Source organism: Alligator mississippiensis, chromosome 15 (assembly GCF_030867095.1).
Source record: "Alligator mississippiensis isolate rAllMis1 chromosome 15, rAllMis1, whole genome shotgun sequence".
Taxonomy (NCBI): domain Eukaryota; kingdom Metazoa; phylum Chordata; order Crocodylia; family Alligatoridae; genus Alligator; species Alligator mississippiensis.
Window position 1 is genome coordinate 15,639,943 of NC_081838.1, and position 23,494 is coordinate 15,663,436.

At 50.7% G+C, this 23,494-nt stretch overlaps 4 long non-coding RNA genes across 4 annotated transcripts; all 4 read left to right on the forward strand.

Moving 5' to 3' along the window:
• Positions 1–665: 665 nt before the first annotated feature.
• Positions 666–2,084, forward strand: LOC132245607 (uncharacterized). Its single transcript, XR_009457317.1, has 2 exons — positions 666–881; positions 1,445–2,084. It is a non-coding gene; the product is annotated as an uncharacterized LOC132245607 (long non-coding RNA).
• Positions 2,085–6,483: 4,399 nt separating this feature from the next.
• LOC132245594 (uncharacterized) lies at positions 6,484–7,977 on the forward strand. Its single transcript, XR_009457303.1, has 2 exons — positions 6,484–6,699; positions 7,263–7,977. It is a non-coding gene; the product is annotated as an uncharacterized LOC132245594 (long non-coding RNA).
• Positions 7,978–12,376: 4,399 nt separating this feature from the next.
• Positions 12,377–13,795, forward strand: LOC132245606 (uncharacterized). The gene is made up of 2 exons (XR_009457316.1): positions 12,377–12,592; positions 13,156–13,795. It is a non-coding gene; the product is annotated as an uncharacterized LOC132245606 (long non-coding RNA).
• Positions 13,796–18,192: 4,397 nt separating this feature from the next.
• On the forward strand, positions 18,193–19,639 carry LOC132245615 (uncharacterized). Its single transcript, XR_009457323.1, has 2 exons — positions 18,193–18,408; positions 18,972–19,639. It is a non-coding gene; the product is annotated as an uncharacterized LOC132245615 (long non-coding RNA).
• The last annotated feature ends 3,855 nt before the right edge of the window (positions 19,640–23,494 follow it).

A 23,494-nucleotide genomic window follows, 5' to 3' on the forward strand; every position in this document is an offset into this window, starting at 1 on the left:
GTGCGGTTAGATTGAAAATGAAGCAGGAAGGAGAGAAACAGGAGCCAAGGGTTTGTGTATCAAGGTTTTTCAAAGCCTCCAAAGGATGGAGATGCCACCACCTGTCTGGGTAACCCGTTCCAGTGCTTCAGCACCGTCCACATGAGAAACTTCTTCCTAATATCTAACCTCCACCTCCCTTGCTGCCACTGGTGACCATTGCACCTTGTTCTGTCATCTGCCACCACTGAGATGCCACCAACTCCATCCTCTTTGGAGACAACCTGCAGAGAGTTGAAGGCTGCTATAAACCCCCTCCCTCGCTCTTCTCTTCTCAAGACAAAATAAGTCTAATTCCCTAAATCTTCAGTCAGGTGTGCATGAAGCTTCCCCAGGGACACAACTGTTTTCTCTGGCTACACAGGGGCGGTGAAGGGTGGGCTGGGATTTGGCCCCCTGTCCCACCAGCCAGAGCTCCATGCAGGGGACTTCATGCAGGACAAGGAAAGAGGGGTCAAAGGTGAAACCAAAGCCAGGAGGGCATGAGTGCCTGGTTCCAACACCCTGCAAAAAGCCTGCAGAAATGAAACCATGAGTTATTCATAGCAGCCACTATGAGCAAGTCCTTCAAAACAGGACAGGCAGGGGGAAGATCAATGATACATATCAGGATACCACAAGGAAAAGTGGGCTGGACTTTCTTCGGGCATATTATGATGCAAACAAGGAAATAAGGAAGTGCTGGTGGAGTGGATGTGGATGAGAGCTGCCCGGTATCACCATCTGATTCACCAAGGGCATCATATACTGGTGACGGGGCCAGAAGGCCTATAAAAGCTCTCCCTCCCAGCGCCTCCTTATCCACTTGACTCCACATCCACTCCCTCCTGTTCGCTTGACAGGTAAGTCTCTCTTGCATTCAGGCTGCCAGCGATTGCTCGGAGTTACTTCTAAACTTAATCCTATAAAAATTACAGGGAGGACTGTTTGTTCCTCTGTCTAAACCCATGTCAGCACATGTGGGATAGAGAGAAAATGCTACCCATGCTTGTACTTGCGGGTTTTAGCTGGATTTGCAGTCTGGGCCGTCAGTCAAAGGCACAGCCCTCTTGGAAAGGAGCTAAAGGACAGAACCCTGCCTAGCATTCACTTCTGGGTGTGCTCTGCCTTCGGCATGTGCTCAAGCCCCTTCCCTCTTCCAGGAAAGCCGTTTGAACCAATGTTCCCGGGCTTTTGAATATTTGCATTTTGCACATGTGAGCTTCAGTCTCATCAGTTTTGATGGTGCTTTGCTGGCAAAGGACCTAGAGCCCAGTAGCCAGCTTCAGCACCAGGTTTAATCTAACATGGACAAGGTGGTAGGGTGGATGGGTTGCTTATTTGTGTCTTTGTGTGGCTACTTGAAAGGGCAGCATGATGGAGGATGGTGGTGACTCATCAGTGCTGTGCTTTCTTTCCCTTCCAGGCATTTCTGAGTTGAAGAACCATGTCTTACCCCAACCAGCAGCAATGCAAGCAGGTTGTGTGTCCTCCACCATTGATTCCTCCCCAGAAATGTACTCCACCGCAGTGTCCTCTACCAAAGTGCCCTCCATCAAAGTGCCCTCCACCCCAGTGGCCTGACCAGAAGTGCCCTCCACCCCAGTGTCCTGACCAGAAGTGCCCTCCATCGAAGTGCCCTCCACCGCAGTGGCCTGACCAGAAGTGCCCTCCACCGCAGTGTCCTCAGCAACAGTGACCTCCACAGAAGTGATGGCTGATGCCCCAACCCACCGCGGCAACATCAACATCTGGGAAAGCAAGAGCAAGTCAGCAAGTCCCTGAATGCAGTTTCTTTCACATCCCTTGCTCTTCTCCCCTTGTTTCCCAGGCTGTTCCTGCAACCATTTCCAAGCTCTGCTCTTGTACCCAGCAACGATCCTGTTCTAAGTGGTGCCTTGAATCTGTGCCGGTGCCAACTGACTTTGCGATTCAGTCTCCTGGCATTTTCTTTCTGGTAAGAAGCTGGATACGGAGATACAGGACCAGTCTTTAAATTATTTTCCAGTGTTTCCCTCCTATCTTACATTGTGAGCTTCGTCCAATAAAAGTTTTCCTTCATGGCATCTGCTGATTCCTGGTGTGTCTCTAAACCTGCAGATCCACGGTGTCCTCTCCACTGCCCCCTCCAGCATAGGCTCCCTTCAGCTGCTCTGCACAAGGCAGTGACTGGAGCCTCGTGACCAAGGTGCTATGTGCATGGTGCTGAGGGCACGTAAATGCAGGAGAGGGAGGGTCCTGCACCAGGCCCAGATGACACGGCCTCATTGAACTCATTCCCCAGGTTCAGGGCAAGGATGGCCAAGCTGTGGTGCATGCCTGCGCTGTGGCAGATCAGGAAGGGGCAGGAAGCTGAGTAGGAGGTCAGGTAGGGAAGGGGGATGGGAGTGGCACTCAGGCAGGACACAGGGGGTAGTAATTTGTGGGCCACCCACCAAATGGCTGCCCCACTGTCACAGGGCACCTCAGCACCCCTGGCCACTGCTTATGTCTCTCCACGGACTCTCTCCCCACTCCAGATGCCATCCCCAGCCCTGCAACCTGGGGCCTTGCATGCAGAGACACTCTCCCATCCTCTCTCAGCCGTCGCTGCCAACAGCATTGCTCTGAACTCAGCAGGTGATGCAGATTGTCAGCAGGGAAGAGTTTGGTCCAGGCCTGGGCCTCCCACAACAGAAAGGATGTGGATAATTTCGAGAGTCCAATGGAGGGTGGAAAAATGGTTGTGGGGCTGGGGGACATGACTTACAAGGAAAGGCTGAGGGAACTGGGCTTTAGTCTGGAGAAGAGAAGACTGAGGGGGATTGAATAGCAGCCTTCACCTCCCTGCAGGGTGGCTATTGCTGAGCTTGGTTATTAGGAAGAATTTTTTTCATGAAGATAGTAGTTAAGCACTGGAACCAGAGAGGTGGTGAATTCTCCATCCTTGGAGGTTTTTAAGACCTGGCTAAGCAAAGCCCTTGCTGGGATGATGTAGTTGGGGCTGGTCCTGCTTGGAGCAGGGAGTTGTTGCCACCCTTAACCATTTCCAAGGGGCCTAGGGTAAGCTGCAGGCATGCTGCTAGGCAAAAGGGCCAAAGCTTCTTTCTGAATAACCATAGTGTGAATCTTTCCAGATGTGACAACTGAGTTGATCAGCAAGTAAAGAAAATGTTCAAACACAGCTAAACAAATCACTAGTCCTAAAAGGATATAAGAGAAGAGCATAGAAGAGGGGACCCTGGAGCAGTAGGGCAGCCTTTCAGGTGGGTGCGCCATAAATTACCCCCAGGATCCTGCCTGACTGCCACTACAAACTCCCTCTCCTGCACAACCTCCTGCTCAGCTTCCTGCCCCTCCCTGACGTGCCACAGCCCACGCACGCGCCACAGTTTGGCCATCCTTGCCCTACACCTGGGCAATGGGTTTAATGAGGTTGTGCCATTGTTGGCTACAAAGGACCAAATCACAGGATCTTCATAAATTCTAGTTTATTGAACGGCATGTGAAGTTACCAATAAAATCATAAATGCAATCTTTCAGTTATGGGTGGTACTGGTCACCTTAGCGCGCACACACACATTCGCTCACTCATTCAAACCCATGTAGCATAGTGTATAGTAGCTGCTGTAGTGATTGTGAGAGCACTGGTGTCGGTATATCTACCTGCCCGAGGCCCTGGAGTCTGCTGTTTGTGGTCAGCTTCCTTCAAGGCAATGTCTTCTCCAGAAGGGGGTTGTCTGCTTGTCCTTCTGTCTCGGTAGGTCAGGTGCTGGATGAGAGGGCACCACTGAGGGTCACGCTTCACTGCCTTTTATCCCTTTCTGGTAGACTTGTCTGATCCCCCAGCATCACCTTGGTTACCCAATACACAGATTCTTGTCCCATGTGGGTCTTGAGTAGTACCTGGCAGCTGTTACTCATAGGGGTCTTGCCTGCTTTTAGGGCATGTTGGGAGTCAGTTTGTGATTTTCATTCATAAACAATGGTATTGTTAAGGGTTGCAGGAATAGTCAGCTGGGTAGGTGCTCACTTCCAGGAATCAGTTCTTTAGCTTGATTGGTTTAACATGGACTTCCTGGAGCTGGGCTTTTGTCTACTGATGACCATCATTCACTCGCATTCACTCATGGGACCACCCAGTATAACACATTGTATCACTTTACTCTTACAATGTCAATGCAGTTTTAACAGTGGTCCAGGGTGGAACTTCATTCTACAGGGAGTGCATTCCATAAAACTTTAAAAGTATAAAATATAAAAAGCCATGGTAAAGATGAGACAGTTGAAATATCAAAATGCAATGTGAGGTAGTGAGGATCAAAGGCTACTGGGGACAGTAAGTGAGTTAGCTTAGCACAGGATATATTGACAGTCTTTGCAGTGGATATTTTAGTTCTTTTGTTTTCTTTAGGGACACTGAGTTTAGTTGATATGTGGATGTAGTTTCTAGGTTTCCCCTACAGAAAGCCACTTCAGCTTTCTGGCTTGCTCTGAGCCTTGCCACACCCATGCAATGAGTGTGCTAGGTATCTGCCAATACTGAGAAGAAAAAGAAATGCACAAATTGTGTGCGTGAGGGGGGGGGGTGGAGGCGGGATTGCAGGCAGGAAGGGGCTTCTGTTATATCAATGTCCAGAAGGGAAACGTACAAAGGGGGCGTTCTGATACACCACCTGGACATCTTTACCCCCCAGTTTCCCAGGCCTTGCAGGGGCACAGGCCACGAGCACTGTCCTCATCTCCCACTCTCTGCCTATACTGAGCTCCCCAGTGCTGAGGCCATGAGTCTCCACGTGCACTGATTCCTTGTCCTAGCACTCCTCAGCTGGATGCCAGGATAAGAGCGCTTGCTGTGTGGCTGCAGTGATGCAGTGGAGGGAGAAGATGACCTCGTTGGCCTTTTGGGACAAACCTCCTTTACTGAATGTGGGGAACAGAAAATGTTGGTGAATGGAAGTGCCAGACAGGGAGAGCAGTAGGTGCCAGAGGTGAAGGAGCCAGATGTGCTAAGGTCCCTGGCTCTGCCTGGGAGACCAGCATTCTTGATTCAGCACCTCACACACTCCTGTGACAGTCTTGGGCAAGACCCTCCCTCTGCTTCTGCATTCAGATGCCCTCTGCCCCGTGCACACTGCACCGTGGTCGCAAGGCTCCAGTCACTGCCTAGTGCAGAGCAGCTCAGGGTAGCTTGTCCTGGAGGGGGCAGTGGAGAGGACACCGTGGATTTGTGGTTTAGAGAGACACCAGCGCCTCTCACGCGCCTCCCCTCCCCTCCACCAACACTTCCTAATTCCTTGTTTGCATCATGCTTTGTCCGATTTTTTCTTCTGGTATACTAACATGTATCATTGTACCCCTCCTTGAGTATCCTGCTGTAAAGGAAGAAGAGATTTAAATAGGATTTGCTCATAGTGACTGCCATGAACAACTCATGGCTGTGTTTCCACAAGATGTTTGCAGGGTGTTGTCACCAGGTGCTCATGCCCTCCTGGCTGTGGTTCAGCTTTTGGCCCCTCTTTCCTTGTCCCACACATGGCCTCTGGCATGGAGCCCTGCCTGGCAGGACAGGAGGCCAAATCCCAGTGAGTGGGACTGGCGCAGCCCCATGGAAGTCAAAGCAGTGCTGCCCACTTCCACCGCTGGTGAGGAGGGGTGGAAATATGGCCTTGAGTGTCTTGTCCCCAGTTTCTGGCCTGCTCTGTTGTTCCCCGCTCAGCCCACCCTTAGCTCGCCTGTGCAGCCAGAGGAAATGCTCCTATGCCCCTGAGGAAGCATTGTGCACACCTGAGGCACTAGAGGTACATGTCTGCAGGTGATGGTGCGGTTAGATTGAAAATGAAGCAGGAAGGAGAGAAACAGGAGCCAAGGGTTTGTGTATCAAGGTTTTTCAAAGCCTCCAAAGGATGGAGATGCCACCACCTGTCTGGGTAACCCGTTCCAGTGCTTCAGCACCGTCCACATGAGAAACTTCTTCCTAATATCTAACCTCCACCTCCCTTGCTGCCACTGGTGACCATTGCACCTTGTTCTGTCATCTGCCACCACTGAGATGCCACCAACTCCATCCTCTTTGGAGACAACCTGCAGAGAGTTGAAGGCTGCTATAAACCCCCTCCCTCGCTCTTCTCTTCTCAAGACAAAATAAGTCTAATTCCCTAAATCTTCAGTCAGGTGTGCATGAAGCTTCCCCAGGGACACAACTGTTTTCTCTGGCTACACAGGGGCGGTGAAGGGTGGGCTGGGATTTGGCCCCCTGTCCCACCAGCCAGAGCTCCATGCAGGGGACTTCATGCAGGACAAGGAAAGAGGGGTCAAAGGTGAAACCAAAGCCAGGAGGGCATGAGTGCCTGGTTCCAACACCCTGCAAAAAGCCTGCAGAAATGAAACCATGAGTTATTCATAGCAGCCACTATGAGCAAGTCCTTCAAAACAGGACAGGCAGGGGGAAGATCAATGATACATATCAGGATACCACAAGGAAAAGTGGGCTGGACTTTCTTCGGGCATATTATGATGCAAACAAGGAAATAAGGAAGTGCTGGTGGAGTGGATGTGGATGAGAGCTGCCCGGTATCACCATCTGATTCACCAAGGGCATCATATACTGGTGACGGGGCCAGAAGGCCTATAAAAGCTCTCCCTCCCAGCGCCTCCTTATCCACTTGACTCCACATCCACTCCCTCCTGTTCGCTTGACAGGTAAGTCTCTCTTGCATTCAGGCTGCCAGCGATTGCTCGGAGTTACTTCTAAACTTAATCCTATAAAAATTACAGGGAGGACTGTTTGTTCCTCTGTCTAAACCCATGTCAGCACATGTGGGATAGAGAGAAAATGCTACCCATGCTTGTACTTGCGGGTTTTAGCTGGATTTGCAGTCTGGGCCGTCAGTCAAAGGCACAGCCCTCTTGGAAAGGAGCTAAAGGACAGAACCCTGCCTAGCATTCACTTCTGGGTGTGCTCTGCCTTCGGCATGTGCTCAAGCCCCTTCCCTCTTCCAGGAAAGCCGTTTGAACCAATGTTCCCGGGCTTTTGAATATTTGCATTTTGCACATGTGAGCTTCAGTCTCATCAGTTTTGATGGTGCTTTGCTGGCAAAGGACCTAGAGCCCAGTAGCCAGCTTCAGCACCAGGTTTAATCTAACATGGACAAGGTGGTAGGGTGGATGGGTTGCTTATTTGTGTCTTTGTGTGGCTACTTGAAAGGGCAGCATGATGGAGGATGGTGGTGACTCATCAGTGCTGTGCTTTCTTTCCCTTCCAGGCATTTCTGAGTTGAAGAACCATGTCTTACCCCAACCAGCAGCAATGCAAGCAGGTTGTGTGTCCTCCACCATTGATTCCTCCCCAGAAATGTACTCCACCGCAGTGTCCTCTACCAAAGTGCCCTCCATCAAAGTGCCCTCCACCCCAGTGGCCTGACCAGAAGTGCCCTCCACCCCAGTGTCCTGACCAGAAGTGCCCTCCATCGAAGTGCCCTCCACCGCAGTGGCCTGACCAGAAGTGCCCTCCACCCCAGTGTCCTGACCAGAAGTGCCCTCCATCGAAGTGCCCTCCACCGCAGTGGCCTGACCAGAAGTGCCCTCCACCGCAGTGTCCTCAGCAACAGTGACCTCCACAGAAGTGATGGCTGATGCCCCAACCCACCGCGGCAACATCAACATCTGGGAAAGCAAGAGCAAGTCAGCAAGTCCCTGAATGCAGTTTCTTTCACATCCCTTGCTCTTCTCCCCTTGTTTCCCAGGCTGTTCCTGCAACCATTTCCAAGCTCTGCTCTTGTACCCAGCAACGATCCTGTTCTAAGTGGTGCCTTGAATCTGTGCCGGTGCCAACTGACTTTGCGATTCAGTCTCCTGGCATTTTCTTTCTGGTAAGAAGCTGGATACGGAGATACAGGACCAGTCTTTAAATTATTTTCCAGTGTTTCCCTCCTATCTTACATTGTGAGCTTCGTCCAATAAAAGTTTTCCTTCATGGCATCTGCTGATTCCTGGTGTGTCTCTAAACCTGCAGATCCACGGTGTCCTCTCCACTGCCCCCTCCAGCATAGGCTCCCTTCAGCTGCTCTGCACAAGGCAGTGACTGGAGCCTCGTGACCAAGGTGCTATGTGCATGGTGCTGAGGGCACGTAAATGCAGGAGAGGGAGGGTCCTGCACCAGGCCCAGATGACACGGCCTCATTGAACTCATTCCCCAGGTTCAGGGCAAGGATGGCCAAGCTGTGGTGCATGCCTGCGCTGTGGCAGATCAGGAAGGGGCAGGAAGCTGAGTAGGAGGTCAGGTAGGGAAGGGGGATGGGAGTGGCACTCAGGCAGGACACAGGGGGTAGTAATTTGTGGGCCACCCACCAAATGGCTGCCCCACTGTCACAGGGCACCTCAGCACCCCTGGCCACTGCTTATGTCTCTCCACGGACTCTCTCCCCACTCCAGATGCCATCCCCAGCCCTGCAACCTGGGGCCTTGCATGCAGAGACACTCTCCCATCCTCTCTCAGCCGTCGCTGCCAACAGCATTGCTCTGAACTCAGCAGGTGATGCAGATTGTCAGCAGGGAAGAGTTTGGTCCAGGCCTGGGCCTCCCACAACAGAAAGGATGTGGATAATTTCGAGAGTCCAATGGAGGGTGGAAAAATGGTTGTGGGGCTGGGGGACATGACTTACAAGGAAAGGCTGAGGGAACTGGGCTTTAGTCTGGAGAAGAGAAGACTGAGGGGGATTGAATAGCAGCCTTCACCTCCCTGCAGGGTGGCTATTGCTGAGCTTGGTTATTAGGAAGAATTTTTTTCATGAAGATAGTAGTTAAGCACTGGAACCAGAGAGGTGGTGAATTCTCCATCCTTGGAGGTTTTTAAGACCTGGCTAAGCAAAGCCCTTGCTGGGATGATGTAGTTGGGGCTGGTCCTGCTTGGAGCAGGGAGTTGTTGCCACCCTTAACCATTTCCAAGGGGCCTAGGGTAAGCTGCAGGCATGCTGCTAGGCAAAAGGGCCAAAGCTTCTTTCTGAATAACCATAGTGTGAATCTTTCCAGATGTGACAACTGAGTTGATCAGCAAGTAAAGAAAATGTTCAAACACAGCTAAACAAATCACTAGTCCTAAAAGGATATAAGAGAAGAGCATAGAAGAGGGGACCCTGGAGCAGTAGGGCAGCCTTTCAGGTGGGTGCGCCATAAATTACCCCCAGGATCCTGCCTGACTGCCACTACAAACTCCCTCTCCTGCACAACCTCCTGCTCAGCTTCCTGCCCCTCCCTGACGTGCCACAGCCCACGCACGCGCCACAGTTTGGCCATCCTTGCCCTACACCTGGGCAATGGGTTTAATGAGGTTGTGCCATTGTTGGCTACAAAGGACCAAATCACAGGATCTTCATAAATTCTAGTTTATTGAACGGCATGTGAAGTTACCAATAAAATCATAAATGCAATCTTTCAGTTATGGGTGGTACTGGTCACCTTAGCGCGCACACACACATTCGCTCACTCATTCAAACCCATGTAGCATAGTGTATAGTAGCTGCTGTAGTGATTGTGAGAGCACTGGTGTCGGTATATCTACCTGCCCGAGGCCCTGGAGTCTGCTGTTTGTGGTCAGCTTCCTTCAAGGCAATGTCTTCTCCAGAAGGGGGTTGTCTGCTTGTCCTTCTGTCTCGGTAGGTCAGGTGCTGGATGAGAGGGCACCACTGAGGGTCACGCTTCACTGCCTTTTATCCCTTTCTGGTAGACTTGTCTGATCCCCCAGCATCACCTTGGTTACCCAATACACAGATTCTTGTCCCATGTGGGTCTTGAGTAGTACCTGGCAGCTGTTACTCATAGGGGTCTTGCCTGCTTTTAGGGCATGTTGGGAGTCAGTTTGTGATTTTCATTCATAAACAATGGTATTGTTAAGGGTTGCAGGAATAGTCAGCTGGGTAGGTGCTCACTTCCAGGAATCAGTTCTTTAGCTTGATTGGTTTAACATGGACTTCCTGGAGCTGGGCTTTTGTCTACTGATGACCATCATTCACTCGCATTCACTCATGGGACCACCCAGTATAACACATTGTATCACTTTACTCTTACAATGTCAATGCAGTTTTAACAGTGGTCCAGGGTGGAACTTCATTCTACAGGGAGTGCATTCCATAAAACTTTAAAAGTATAAAATATAAAAAGCCATGGTAAAGATGAGACAGTTGAAATATCAAAATGCAATGTGAGGTAGTGAGGATCAAAGGCTACTGGGGACAGTAAGTGAGTTAGCTTAGCACAGGATATATTGACAGTCTTTGCAGTGGATATTTTAGTTCTTTTGTTTTCTTTAGGGACACTGAGTTTAGTTGATATGTGGATGTAGTTTCTAGGTTTCCCCTACAGAAAGCCACTTCAGCTTTCTGGCTTGCTCTGAGCCTTGCCACACCCATGCAATGAGTGTGCTAGGTATCTGCCAATACTGAGAAGAAAAAGAAATGCACAAATTGTGTGCGTGAGGGGGGGGGGTGGAGGCGGGATTGCAGGCAGGAAGGGGCTTCTGTTATATCAATGTCCAGAAGGGAAACGTACAAAGGGGGCGTTCTGATACACCACCTGGACATCTTTACCCCCCAGTTTCCCAGGCCTTGCAGGGGCACAGGCCACGAGCACTGTCCTCATCTCCCACTCTCTGCCTATACTGAGCTCCCCAGTGCTGAGGCCATGAGTCTCCACGTGCACTGATTCCTTGTCCTAGCACTCCTCAGCTGGATGCCAGGATAAGAGCGCTTGCTGTGTGGCTGCAGTGATGCAGTGGAGGGAGAAGATGACCTCGTTGGCCTTTTGGGACAAACCTCCTTTACTGAATGTGGGGAACAGAAAATGTTGGTGAATGGAAGTGCCAGACAGGGAGAGCAGTAGGTGCCAGAGGTGAAGGAGCCAGATGTGCTAAGGTCCCTGGCTCTGCCTGGGAGACCAGCATTCTTGATTCAGCACCTCACACACTCCTGTGACAGTCTTGGGCAAGACCCTCCCTCTGCTTCTGCATTCAGATGCCCTCTGCCCCGTGCACACTGCACCGTGGTCGCAAGGCTCCAGTCACTGCCTAGTGCAGAGCAGCTCAGGGTAGCTTGTCCTGGAGGGGGCAGTGGAGAGGACACCGTGGATTTGTGGTTTAGAGAGACACCAGCGCCTCTCACGCGCCTCCCCTCCCCTCCACCAACACTTCCTAATTCCTTGTTTGCATCATGCTTTGTCCGATTTTTTCTTCTGGTATACTGACATGTATCATTGTACCCCTCCTTGAGTATCCTGCTGTAAAGGAAGAAGAGATTTAAATAGGATTTGCTCATAGTGACTGCCATGAACAACTCATGGCTGTGTTTCCACAAGATGTTTGCAGGGTGTTGTAACCAGGTGCTCATGCCCTCCTGGCTGTGGTTCAGCTTTTGGCCCCTCTTTCCTTGTCCCACACATGGCCTCTGGCATGGAGCCCTGCCTGGCAGGACAGGAGGCCAAATCCCAGTGAGTGGGACTGGCGCAGCCCCATGGAAGTCAAAGCAGTGCTGCCCACTTCCACCGCTGGTGAGGAGGGGTGGAAATATGGCCTTGAGAGTCTTGTCCCCAGTTTCTGGCCTGCTCTGTTGTTCCCCGCTCAGCCCACCCTTAGCTCGCCTGTGCAGCCAGAGGAAATGCTCCTATGCCCCTGAGGAAGCATTGTGCACACCTGAGGCACTAGAGGTACATGTCTGCAGGTGCTGGTGCGGTTAGATTGAAAATGAAGCAGGAAGGAGAGAAACAGGAGCCAAGGGTTTGTGTATCAAGGTTTTTCAAAGCCTCCAAAGGATGGAGATGCCACCACCTGTCTGGGTAACCCGTTCCAGTGCTTCAGCACCGTCCACATGAGAAACTTCTTCTTAATATCTAACCTCCACCTCCCTTGCTGCCACTGGTGACCATTGCACCTTGTTCTGTCATCTGCCACCACTGAGATGCCACCAACTCCATCCTCTTTGGAGACAACCTGCAGAGAGTTGAAGGCTGCTATAAACCCCCTCCCTCGCTCTTCTCTTCTCAAGACAAAATAAGTCTAATTCCCTAAATCTTCAGTCAGGTGTGCATGAAGCTTCCCCAGGGACACAACTTTTTACTCTGGCTACACAGGGGCGGTGAAGGGTGGGCTGGGATTTGGCCCCCTGTCCCACCAGCCAGAGCTCCATGCAGGGGACTTCATGCAGGACAAGGAAAGAGGGGTCAAAGGTGAAACCAAAGCCAGGAGGGCATGAGTGCCTGGTTCCAACACCCTGCAAAAAGCCTGCAGAAATGAAACCATGAGTTATTCATAGCAGCCACTATGAGCAAGTCCTTCAAAACAGGACAGGCAGGGGGAAGATCAATGATACATATCAGGATACCACAAGGAAAAGTGGGCTGGACTTTCTTCGGGCATATTATGATGCAAACAAGGAAATAAGGAAGTGCTGGTGGAGTGGATGTGGATGAGAGCTGCCCGGTATCACCATCTGATTCACCAAGGGCATCATATACTGGTGACGGGGCCAGAAGGCCTATAAAAGCTCTCCCTCCCAGCGCCTCCTTATCCACTTGACTCCACATCCACTCCCTCCTGTTCGCTTGACAGGTAAGTCTCTCTTGCATTCAGGCTGCCAGCGATTGCTCGGAGTTACTTCTAAACTTAATCCTATAAAAATTACAGGGAGGACTGTTTGTTCCTCTGTCTAAACCCATGTCAGCACATGTGGGATAGAGAGAAAATGCTACCCATGCTTGTACTTGCGGGTTTTAGCTGGATTTGCAGTCTGGGCCGTCAGTCAAAGGCACAGCCCTCTTGGAAAGGAGCTAAAGGACAGAACCCTGCCTAGCATTCACTTCTGGGTGTGCTCTGCCTTCGGCATGTGCTCAAGCCCCTTCCCTCTTCCAGGAAAGCCGTTTGAACCAATGTTCCCGGGCTTTTGAATATTTGCATTTTGCACATGTGAGCTTCAGTCTCATCAGTTTTGATGGTGCTTTGCTGGCAAAGGACCTAGAGCCCAGTAGCCAGCTTCAGCACCAGGTTTAATCTAACATGGACAAGGTGGTAGGGTGGATGGGTTGCTTATTTGTGTCTTTGTGTGGCTACTTGAAAGGGCAGCATGATGGAGGATGGTGGTGACTCATCAGTGCTGTGCTTTCTTTCCCTTCCAGGCATTTCTGAGTTGAAGAACCATGTCTTACCCCAACCAGCAGCAATGCAAGCAGGTTGTGTGTCCTCCACCATTGATTCCTCCCCAGAAATGTACTCCACCGCAGTGTCCTCTACCAAAGTGCCCTCCATCAAAGTGCCCTCCACCCCAGTGGCCTGACCAGAAGTGCCCTCCACCCCAGTGTCCTGACCAGAAGTGCCCTCCATCGAAGTGCCCTCCACCGCAGTGGCCTGACCAGAAGTGCCCTCCACCGCAGTGTCCTCAGCAACAGTGACCTCCACAGAAGTGATGGCTGATGCCCCAACCCACCGCGGCAACATCAACATCTGGGAAAGCAAGAGCAAGTCAGCAAGTCCCTGAATGCAGTTTCTTTCACATCCCTTGCTCTTCTCCCCTTGTTTCCCAGGCTGTTCCTGCAACCATTTCCAAGCTCTGCTCTTGTACCCAGCAACGATCCTGTTCTAAGTGGTGCCTTGAATCTGTGCCGGTGCCAACTGACTTTGCGATTCAGTCTCCTGGCATTTTCTTTCTGGTAAGAAGCTGGATACGGAGATACAGGACCAGTCTTTAAATTATTTTCCAGTGTTTCCCTCCTATCTTACATTGTGAGCTTCGTCCAATAAAAGTTTTCCTTCATGGCATCTGCTGATTCCTGGTGTGTCTCTAAACCTGCAGATCCACGGTGTCCTCTCCACTGCCCCCTCCAGCATAGGCTCCCTTCAGCTGCTCTGCACAAGGCAGTGACTGGAGCCTCGTGACCAAGGTGCTATGTGCATGGTGCTGAGGGCACGTAAATGCAGGAGAGGGAGGGTCCTGCACCAGGCCCAGATGACACGGCCTCATTGAACTCATTCCCCAGGTTCAGGGCAAGGATGGCCAAGCTGTGGTGCATGCCTGGGATGTGGCACATCAGGGAGGGGCACGAAGCTAAGCAGGAGATGAGGCAGGGGAGGGGAATTGGAGTGGCACTCGGGCAGGACACAGGGGGTAGTAATTAGTGAGCCACCCACCAAATGGCTGCCCCACTGTCACAGGGCACCTCAGCACCCCTGGCCACTGCTTATGTCTCTCCATGGACTCTCTCCCCACTCCAGATGCCAGTCCCCAGCCCTGCAACCTGGGGTCTTGCATGCAGAGACACTCTCCCATCCTCTCTCAGCCGTCGCTGCCAACAGCATTGCTCTGAGCTCAGCAGGTGATGCAGATCATCAGCAGGGAAGAGTTTGGTCCAGGCCTGGGCCACCCACAACAGAAAGGATGTGGATAATTTTGAGATATTCAAGTGGAGGGTGGTAAAATGGTTGTGGGTGTGGGGGGACATGACTTATGAGGAAAGGCTGAGGGAACTGGGCTTTAGTCTGGAGAAGAGAAGACTGAGGGGGATTGAATAGCAGCCTTCACCTCCCTGCAGGGTGGCTATTGCTGAGGTTGGTTATTAGGAAGAATTTTTTTCATGAAGATAGTAGTAAAGCACTGGAACCAGAGAGGTGGTGAATTCTCCATCCTTGGAGGTTTTTAAGACCTGGCTAAGCAAAGCCCTTGCTGGGATGATGTAGTTGGGGCTGGTCCTGCTTGGAGCAGGGAGTTGTTGCCACCCTTAACCATTTCCAAGGGGCCTAGGGTAAGCTGCAGGCATGCTGCTAGGCAAAAGGGCCAAAGCTTCTTTCTGAATAACCATAGTGTGAATCTTTCCAGATGTGACAACTGAGTTGATCAGCAAGTAAAGAAAATGTTCAAACACAGCTAAACAAATCACTAGTCCTAAAAGGATATAAGAGAAGAGCATAGAAGAGGGGACCCTGGAGCAGTAGGGCAGCCTTTCAGGTGGGTGCGCCATAAATTACCCCCAGGATCCTGCCTGACTGCCACTACAAACTCCCTCTCCTGCACAACCTCCTGCTCAGCTTCCTGCCCCTCCCTGATGTGCCACAGCCCACGCACGCGCCACAGTTTGGCCATCCTTGCCCTACACCTGGGCAATGGGTTTAATGAGGTTGTGCCATTGTTGGCTACAAAGGACCAAATCACAGGATCTTCATAAATTCTAGTTTATTGAACGGCATGTGAAGTTACCAATAAAATCATAAATGCAATCTTTCAGTTATGGGTGGTACTGGTCACCTTAGCGCACACACACACATTCGCTCACTCATTCAAACCCATGTAGCATAGTGTATAGTAGCTGCTGTAGTGATTGTGAGAGCACTGGTGTCGGTATATCTACCTGCCCGAGGCCCTGGAGTCTGCTGTTTGTGGTCAGCTTCCTTCAAGGCAATGTCTTCTCCAGAAGGGGGTTGTCTGCTTGTCCTTCTGTCTCGGTAGGTCAGGTGCTGGATGAGAGGGCACCACTGAGGGTCACGCTTCACTGCCTTTTATCCCTTTCTGGTAGACTTGTCTGATCCCCCAGCATCACCTTGGTTACCCAATACACAGATTCTTGTCCCATGTGGGTCTTGAGTAGTACCTGGCAGCTGTTACTCATAGGGGTCTTGCCTGCTTTTAGGGCATTTTGGGAGTCAGTTTGTGATTTTCATTCATAAACAATGGTATTGTTAAGGGTTGCAGGAATAGTCAGCTGGGTAGGTGCTCACTTCCAGGAATCAGTTCTTTAGCTTGATTGGTTTAACATGGACTTCCTGGAGCTGGGCTTTTGTCTACTGATGACCATCATTCACTCGCATTCACTCATGGGACCACCCAATATAACACATTGTATCACTTTACTGTTACAATGTCAATGCAGTTTTAACAGTGGTCCAGGGTGGAACTTCATTCTACAGGGAGTGCATTCCATAAAACTTTAAAAGTATAAAATATAAAAAGCCATGGTAAAGATGAGACAGTTGAAATATCAAAATGCAATGTGAGGTAGTGAGGATCAAAGGCTACTGGGGACAGTAAGTGAGTTAGCTTAGCACAGGATATATTGACAGTCTTTGCAGTGGATATTTTAGTTCTTTTGTTTTCTTTAGGGACACTGAGTTTAGTTGATATGTGGATGTAGTTTCTAGGTTTCCCCTACAGAAAGCCACTTCAGCTTTCTGGCTTGCTCTGAGCCTTGCCACCCCCATGCAATGAGTGTGCTAGGTATCTGCCAATACTGAGAAGAAAAAGAAATGCACAAATTGTGTGCGTGGGGGGGGGGGTGGAGGCAGGATTGCAGGCAGGAAGGGGCTTCTGTTATATCAATGTCCAGAAGGGAAACGTACAAAGGGGGCGTTCTGATACACCACCTGGACATCTTTACCCCCCCAGTTTCCCAGGCCTTGCAGGGGCACAGGCCACGAGCAGTGTCCTCATCTCCCACTCTCTGCCTCTACTGAGCTCCCCAGTGCTGAGGCCATGAGTCTCCACGTGCACTGATTCCTTGTCCTAGCACTCCTCAGCTGGATGCCAGGATAAGAGCGCTTGCTTTGTGGCTGCAGTGATGCAGTGGAGGGAGCAGATGACCTCGTTGGCCTTTTGGGACAAACCTCCTTTACTGAATGTGGGGAACAGAAAATGTTGGTGAATGGAAGTGCCAGACAGGGAGAGCAGTAGGTGCCAGAGGTGAAGGAGCCAGATGTGCTAAGGTCCCTGGCTCTGCCTGGGAGACCAGCAATCTTAATTCAGCACCTCACACACTCCTGTGACAGTCTTGGGCAAGACCCTCCCTCTGCTTCTGCATTCAGATGCCCTCTGCCCCGTGCACACTGCACCGTGGTCGCAAGGCTCCAGTCACTGCCTTGTGCAGAGCAGCTCAGGGGAGCCTGTGCTGGAGGGGGCAGTGGAGAGGACACCGTGGATTTGTGGTTTAGAGAGACACCAGCGCCTCTCACGCGCCTCCCCTCCACCAACACTTCCTAATTCCTTGTTTGCATCATGCTTTGCCCGATTTTTCTTCTGGTATACTGACATGTATCATTGTACCCCTCCTTGAGTATCCTGCTGTAAAGGAAGAAGAGATTTAGATAGGATTTGCTCATAGTGACTGCCATGAACAACTCATGGCTGTGTTTCCACAAGATGTTTGCAGGGTGTTGTAACCAGGTGCTCATGCCCTCCTGGCTGTGGTTCAGCTTTTGGCCCCTCTTTCCTTGTCCCACACATGGCCTCTGGCATGGAGCCCTGCCTGGCAGGACAGGAGGCCAAATCCCAGTGAGTGGGACTGGCGCAGCCCCATGGAAGTCAAAGCAGTACTGCCCACTTCCACCGCTGGTGAGGAGGGGTGGAAATATGGCCTTGAGAGTCTTGTCTCCAGTTTCTGGCCTGCTCTGTTGTTCCCCGCTCAGCCCACCCTTAGCTCGCCTGTGCAGCCAGAGGAAATGCTCCTATGCCCCTGAGGAAGCATTGTGCACACCTGAGGCACTAGAGGTACATGTCTGCAGGTGCTGGTGTGGTTAGATTGAAAATGAAGCAGGAAGGAGAGAAACAGGAGCCAAGGGTTTGTGTATCAAGGTTTTTCAAAGCCTCCAAAGGATGGAGATGCCACCACCTGTCTGGGTAACCCGTTCCAGTGCTTCAGCACCGTCCACATGAGAAACTTCTTCTTAATATCTAACCTCCACCTCCCTTGCTGCCACTGGTGACCATTGCACCTTGTTCTGTCATCTGCCACCACTGAGATGCCACCAACTCCATCCTCTTTGGAGACAACCTGCAGAGAGTTGAAGGCTGCTATAAACCCCCTCCCTCGCTCTTCTCTTCTCAAGACAAAATAAGTCTAATTCCCTAAATCTTCAGTCAGGTGTGCATGAAGCTTCCCCAGGGACACAACTGTTTACTCTGGCTACACAGGGGCGGTGAAGGGTGGGCTGGGATTTGGCCCCCTGTCCCACCAGCCAGAGCTCCATGCAGGGGACTTCATGCAGGACAAGGAAAGAGGGGTCAAAGGTGAAACCAAAGCCAGGAGGGCATGAGTGCCTGGTTCCAACACCCTGCAAAAAGCCTGCAGAAATGAAACCATGAGTTATTCATAGCAGCCACTATGAGCAAGTCCTTCAAAACAGGACAGGCAGGGGGAAGATCAATGATACATATCAGGATACCACAAGGAAAAGTGGGCTGGACTTTCTTCGGGCATATTATGATGCAAACAAGGAAATAAGGAAGTGCTGGTGGAGTGGATGTGGATGAGAGCTGCCCGGTATCACCATCTGATTCACCAAGGGCATCATATACTGGTGACGGGGCCAGAAGGCCTATAAAAGCTCTCCCTCCCAGCGCCTCCTTATCCACTTGACTCCACATCCACTCCCTCCTGTTCGCTTGACAGGTAAGTCTCTCTTGCATTCAGGCTGCCAGCGATTGCTCGGAGTTACTTCTAAACTTAATCCTATAAAAATTACAGGGAGGACTGTTTGTTCCTCTGTCTAAACCCATGTCAGCACATGTGGGATAGAGAGAAAATGCTACCCATGCTTGTACTTGCGGGTTTTAGCTGGATTTGCAGTCTGGGCCGTCAGTCAAAGGCACAGCCCTCTTGGAAAGGAGCTAAAGGACAGAACTCTGCCTAGCATTCACTTTTGGGTGTGCTCTGCCTTCAGCATGTGCTCAAGCCCCTTCCCTCTTCCAGGGAAGGCGTTTGAACCAATGTTCCTGGGCTTTTGAATACTTTCATTTTGCACATGTGAGCTTCAGTCTCATCAGTTTTGATGGTGCTTTGCTGAGAAAGGACCTAGAGCCCAGCAGCCAGCTTCAGCACCAGGTTTAATCTAACATGGACAAGGTGGTATGGTGGATGGGTTGCTTATTTGTGTCTTTGTGTGGCTACTTGAAAGGGCAGCATGATGGAGGATGGTGGTGACTCACCGGTGCTGTGCTGTCTTTCCCTTCCAGGCATTTCTGAGTTGAAGAACCATGTCTTACTCCAACCAGCAGCAATGCAAGCAGGTTGTGTGTCCTCCACCATTGATTCCTCCCCAGAAATGTACTCCACCGCAGTGTCCTCTACCAAAGTGCCCTCCATCAAAGTGCCCTCCACCCCAGTGGCCTGACCAGAAGTGCCCTCCACCCCAGTGTCCTGACCAGAAGTGCCCTCCATCGAAGTGCCCTCCACCGCAGTGGCCTGACCAGAAGTGCCCTCCACCCCAATGTCCTGATCAGAAGTGCCCTCCACCGCAGTGTCCTCAGCAACAGTGACCTCCACAGAAGTGATGGCTGATGCCCCAACCCACCGCGGCAACATCAACATCCGGGAAAGCAAGAGCAAGTCAGCAAGTCCCTGAATGCAGTTTCTTTCACATCCCTTGCTCTTCTCCCCTTTTTTCCCAGGCTGTTCCTGCAACCACTTCCAAGCTCTGCTCTTGTACCCAGCATCAATCCTGTTCTAAGTGGTGCCTTGAATCTGCGTAGGTGGCAACGGACTTTGCAATTCAGTCTCCTGGCATTCTCCTTCTGGAAGAAGCTGGATACGGAGATACAGACCAATCCTTAATTTATTCTCCAGTGTTTCCCTCCTATCTTACATTGTGAGCTTTGTCCAATAAAAGTTTTCCTTCATGGCATCTGCTGATTCCTGGTGTGTCTCTAAACCTACAGATCCACGGTGTCCTCTCCACTGCCCCCTCCAGCATAGGCTCCCTTCAGCTGTTCTGCACAAGGCAGTGACTGAAGCCTCGTGACCACGGTGCTATGTGCATGGTGCTGAGGGCACGTAAATGCAGGAGATAGAGGGTCCTGCACCAGGCCCAGATGGCACGGCCTCATTGAACTCATTCCCCAGGTTCAGGGCAAGGATGGCCAAGCTGTGGTGCATGCGTGGGCTGTGGCACATCAGGGAGGGGCAGGAAGCTAAGCAGGAGATGAGGCAGGGGAGGGGGATTGGAGTGGCTCTCGGGCAGGACACAGGGGGTAGTAATTTGTGGGCCACCCACCAAATGGCTGCCCCACTGTCACAGGGCACCTCAGCACCCCTGGCCACTGCTTATGTCTCTTCCCCACTCCAGATGCCAGTCCCCAGCCCTGCAACCTGGGGTCTTGCATGCAGATACATTCTCCCATCCTCTCTCAGCCGTCGCTGCCAACAGCATTGCTCTGAGCTCAGCAGGTGATGCAGATTGTCAGCAGGGAAGAGTTTGGTCCAGGCCTGGGCCACCCACAACAGAAAGGATGTGGATATTTTCGAGATAGTCAAGTGGAGGGTGGTAAAATGGTTGTGGGTGTGGGGGGACATGACTTATGAGGAAAGGCTGAGGGAACTGGGCTTTAGTCTGGAGAAGAGAAGACTGAGGGGGATTGAATAGCAGCCTCCACCTCCCTGCAGGGTGGCTTCAAAGAGGATGGAGCTGGACTGATCTCAGTGGTGGTGTAGCAGAAAGCCCCCTTTTCCTCTTGCCTGCATTTGCTCTCCCCTCTTTGGATATGTTTCTCTTTTTCTACCTTTTCTTCCTTCCTCTCTCTTTCACTTTAGGATAAGGAATTGTGTTTTAAAATTTGTGTGCGCGCATTTTGTATCTCCCCTTGTATTTTGGTATTTTTATCTGTTTGTGTGCCATGGCATTGGTAGCTTATATATTATACTCCTCACTTTTCAACTTTCAACTGAATGTGTTTAGTTTCATAAGTAAATTATACATTTTAACAATGTTAGCAAGGGCAGGAATCAAACTGCCTTCCCTGTATCAGGCTGGCCCCTGAAAGAGCGAGTGAATCAGTGATTGAATGTGTAAGGTGATTGAATGTGTAACATAGTAGCAGACAGCTTTTATCACCTGGAAGCTGCAGATCAACCAAGGGAAGAACTCAATAGAAGACAATGTAACAACCGGGAAATCGCTAAAAGTCACTGATCAAGGGCTAGAAGCCCTGGCATGAGTTAATCAACGCCGGGGACCAACTTTTGGGTTGAATATCTCCACATCGACCACTCCCAGATCCCTATTCAAATTTCATCAACGGACTCCCAAACCTGCACGTTCATGCGGAGTACCCCTGGGGCTGACAGATGCCATCCAGTAGCCACCGAGGGGGGGGGGAGGGGAAGTCCCACAAGGGTCAATGACCCCTGGATTGGGCAAACCTGAAAACTGGGGAGTCACCAAAGTCTGCCAAGGACAGATAAAAAGAAGTGAAAAGTGACCCTCAGCGGTGCCCTCTTGACCTCCAACTCAACCAGACCTGTCCAGCCAGAAGGACCAGTCGTCAACCCCCTTCTGGAGGATAACACCACGCTGAAAGAAGCCTCGACTGGCCATCGACAGCAGATTCCAGCACTTGTAGGATAGGTATACCTGACTCTGTAGCTTGCTACTGTGTGTGTGTGTATGTGTGTGCATGTGTGTGTCTGGGGGGGGGACCAGCCCCAAGGTTTATGATTTAACTCATTACAGTGTTTCAATCTGCCTAATAAACTAGAATTTTAAGGATCCCGAGTTGGACATTTGTAGCCAACAGTGGCAGATGACAGGACAAGGAGCAATGGGCTCCAGTTGCAGCAACAGAAGTAGAGGTTGGTTATTAGGAAGAACTTTTCCATGAAGATTGTAGTAAAGCACTGAAACCTGAGAGGTGGGGGCATCCCCATCCTTGGAGGTTTTTAAGACCTGGCTAAATAAATGCTGGGATGATGTAGTTGGGGCTGGTCCTGCTTGGAGCAGGGGGTTGTTGCCACCCTTAACCATTTCCAAGGGGCCTAGGGTAAGCTGCAGGCATGCTGCTAGGCAGAAGGGCCAAAGCTTGTTTCTGAATAACCATAGTGTGAATCTTTGCAGGTGTGACAATTGAGTTGGTCAGCGAGTAAAGAAAATGGTCAAACATGGCTAAACAAATCACTAGGCCTAAAAGGATATAAGAGAAGAGCATAGAAGAGGGGACCCTGGAGCAGTAGGGCAGCCTTTTAGGTGAGTGCGCCATAAATTACCCCCAGGATCCTGCCTGACTGCCACTACAAACTCCCTCTCCTGCACAACCTCCTGCTCAGCTTCCTGCCCCTTCCTGATGTGCCACAGCCCACGCACCTGGGCAATGGGTTTAATAAGGTTGTGCCATTTTTGGCTAGAAAGGACCAACTCACAGGATCATCATAAATTCTAGTTTATTGGACAGCATGTGAAGTTACCTATAAAACCATAAATGCAAACTTTCAGTTATGGGTGGTACTGGTCACCTTAGCACACACACACACATACACTCACTCATTCAAACCCATGTAGCATAGTGTATAGTAGCTGCTATAGTGATTGTGAGAGCACTGGTGTCAGTGTATCTACCTACCCGAGGCCCTGGAGTCTGCTGTTTGGGGTCAGCTTCCTTCAAGGCAATGTCTTCTCCAGAAGGGGGTCATCTGCTTGTCCTTCTGTCTCGGTAGGTCAGGTGCTGGATGAGAGGGCACCACTGAGGGTCACACTTCACTGCCTTTTATCCCTTTCTGGCAGACTTGTCTGATCCCCCAGCATTACCTTGGCTACCCAATACAGAGGTGGTTGTGCCACGTGGGTCTTGAGTAGTATCTGACAGCTGTTAGTCATAGGGGTCTTGCCTGCTGGTAGGGCAGTTTTGGGAGTCAGTTTGTGATTTTGATTCATAAACAATGGTATTGTTAAGGGTTGCAGGAATAGTCAGCTGGGTAGGTGCTCACTTCCAGGAATCAGTTCTTTAGCTTGATCGGCTTAAAATGAAGTTCATTGTGCTGGGCTCTTGTCTACTGATGACCATCATTCACTTGCATTCAACCAAGGGACCAGCCAATATAACAGATTTTATCACTTTAAAATTACAATGTCAATGAAGTTTTAACAGTGGTCCAGGGTGGAACTTCATTCTACAGGGAGTGCATTCCTTAAAATTTTAAAAGTATAAAATATAAAAAGCCATGGTAAAGATGAGACAGAAGAAATATCAAAATGCAATGTGAGGTAGTGAGGATCAAAGGCTACTGGGGACAGTAAGTGAGTTAGCTTAGCACAGGATATATTGACAGTCTTTGCAGTGGATATTTTAGTTCTTTTGTTTTCTTTAGGGACACTGAGTTTAGTTGATATGTGGATGTAGTTTCTAGGTTTCCCCTACAGAAAGCCACTTCAGCTTTCTGGCTTGCTCTGAGCCTTGCCACACCCATGCAATGAGTGTGCTAGGTATCTGCCAATACTGAGAAGAAAAAGAAATGCACTAATTGTGTGCGTGGGGGAAGGGAGGTAGAATTGCAGGCAAGAAGGGGCTTGTGTTATATCAATGTCCAGAAGGGAAATGTAGAAAGGGGGCGTTCTGATACACCATCTAGGCATCTTTACCCCACAGCTTCCCAGGCCTTGCAGGGGCACAGGCCACGAGCAGTGTCCTCATCTCCCACTCTCTGCCTCTACTGAGCTCCCCAGTGCAGAGGCCATGAGTCTCCACGTGCACTGATTCCTTGTCCTAGCACT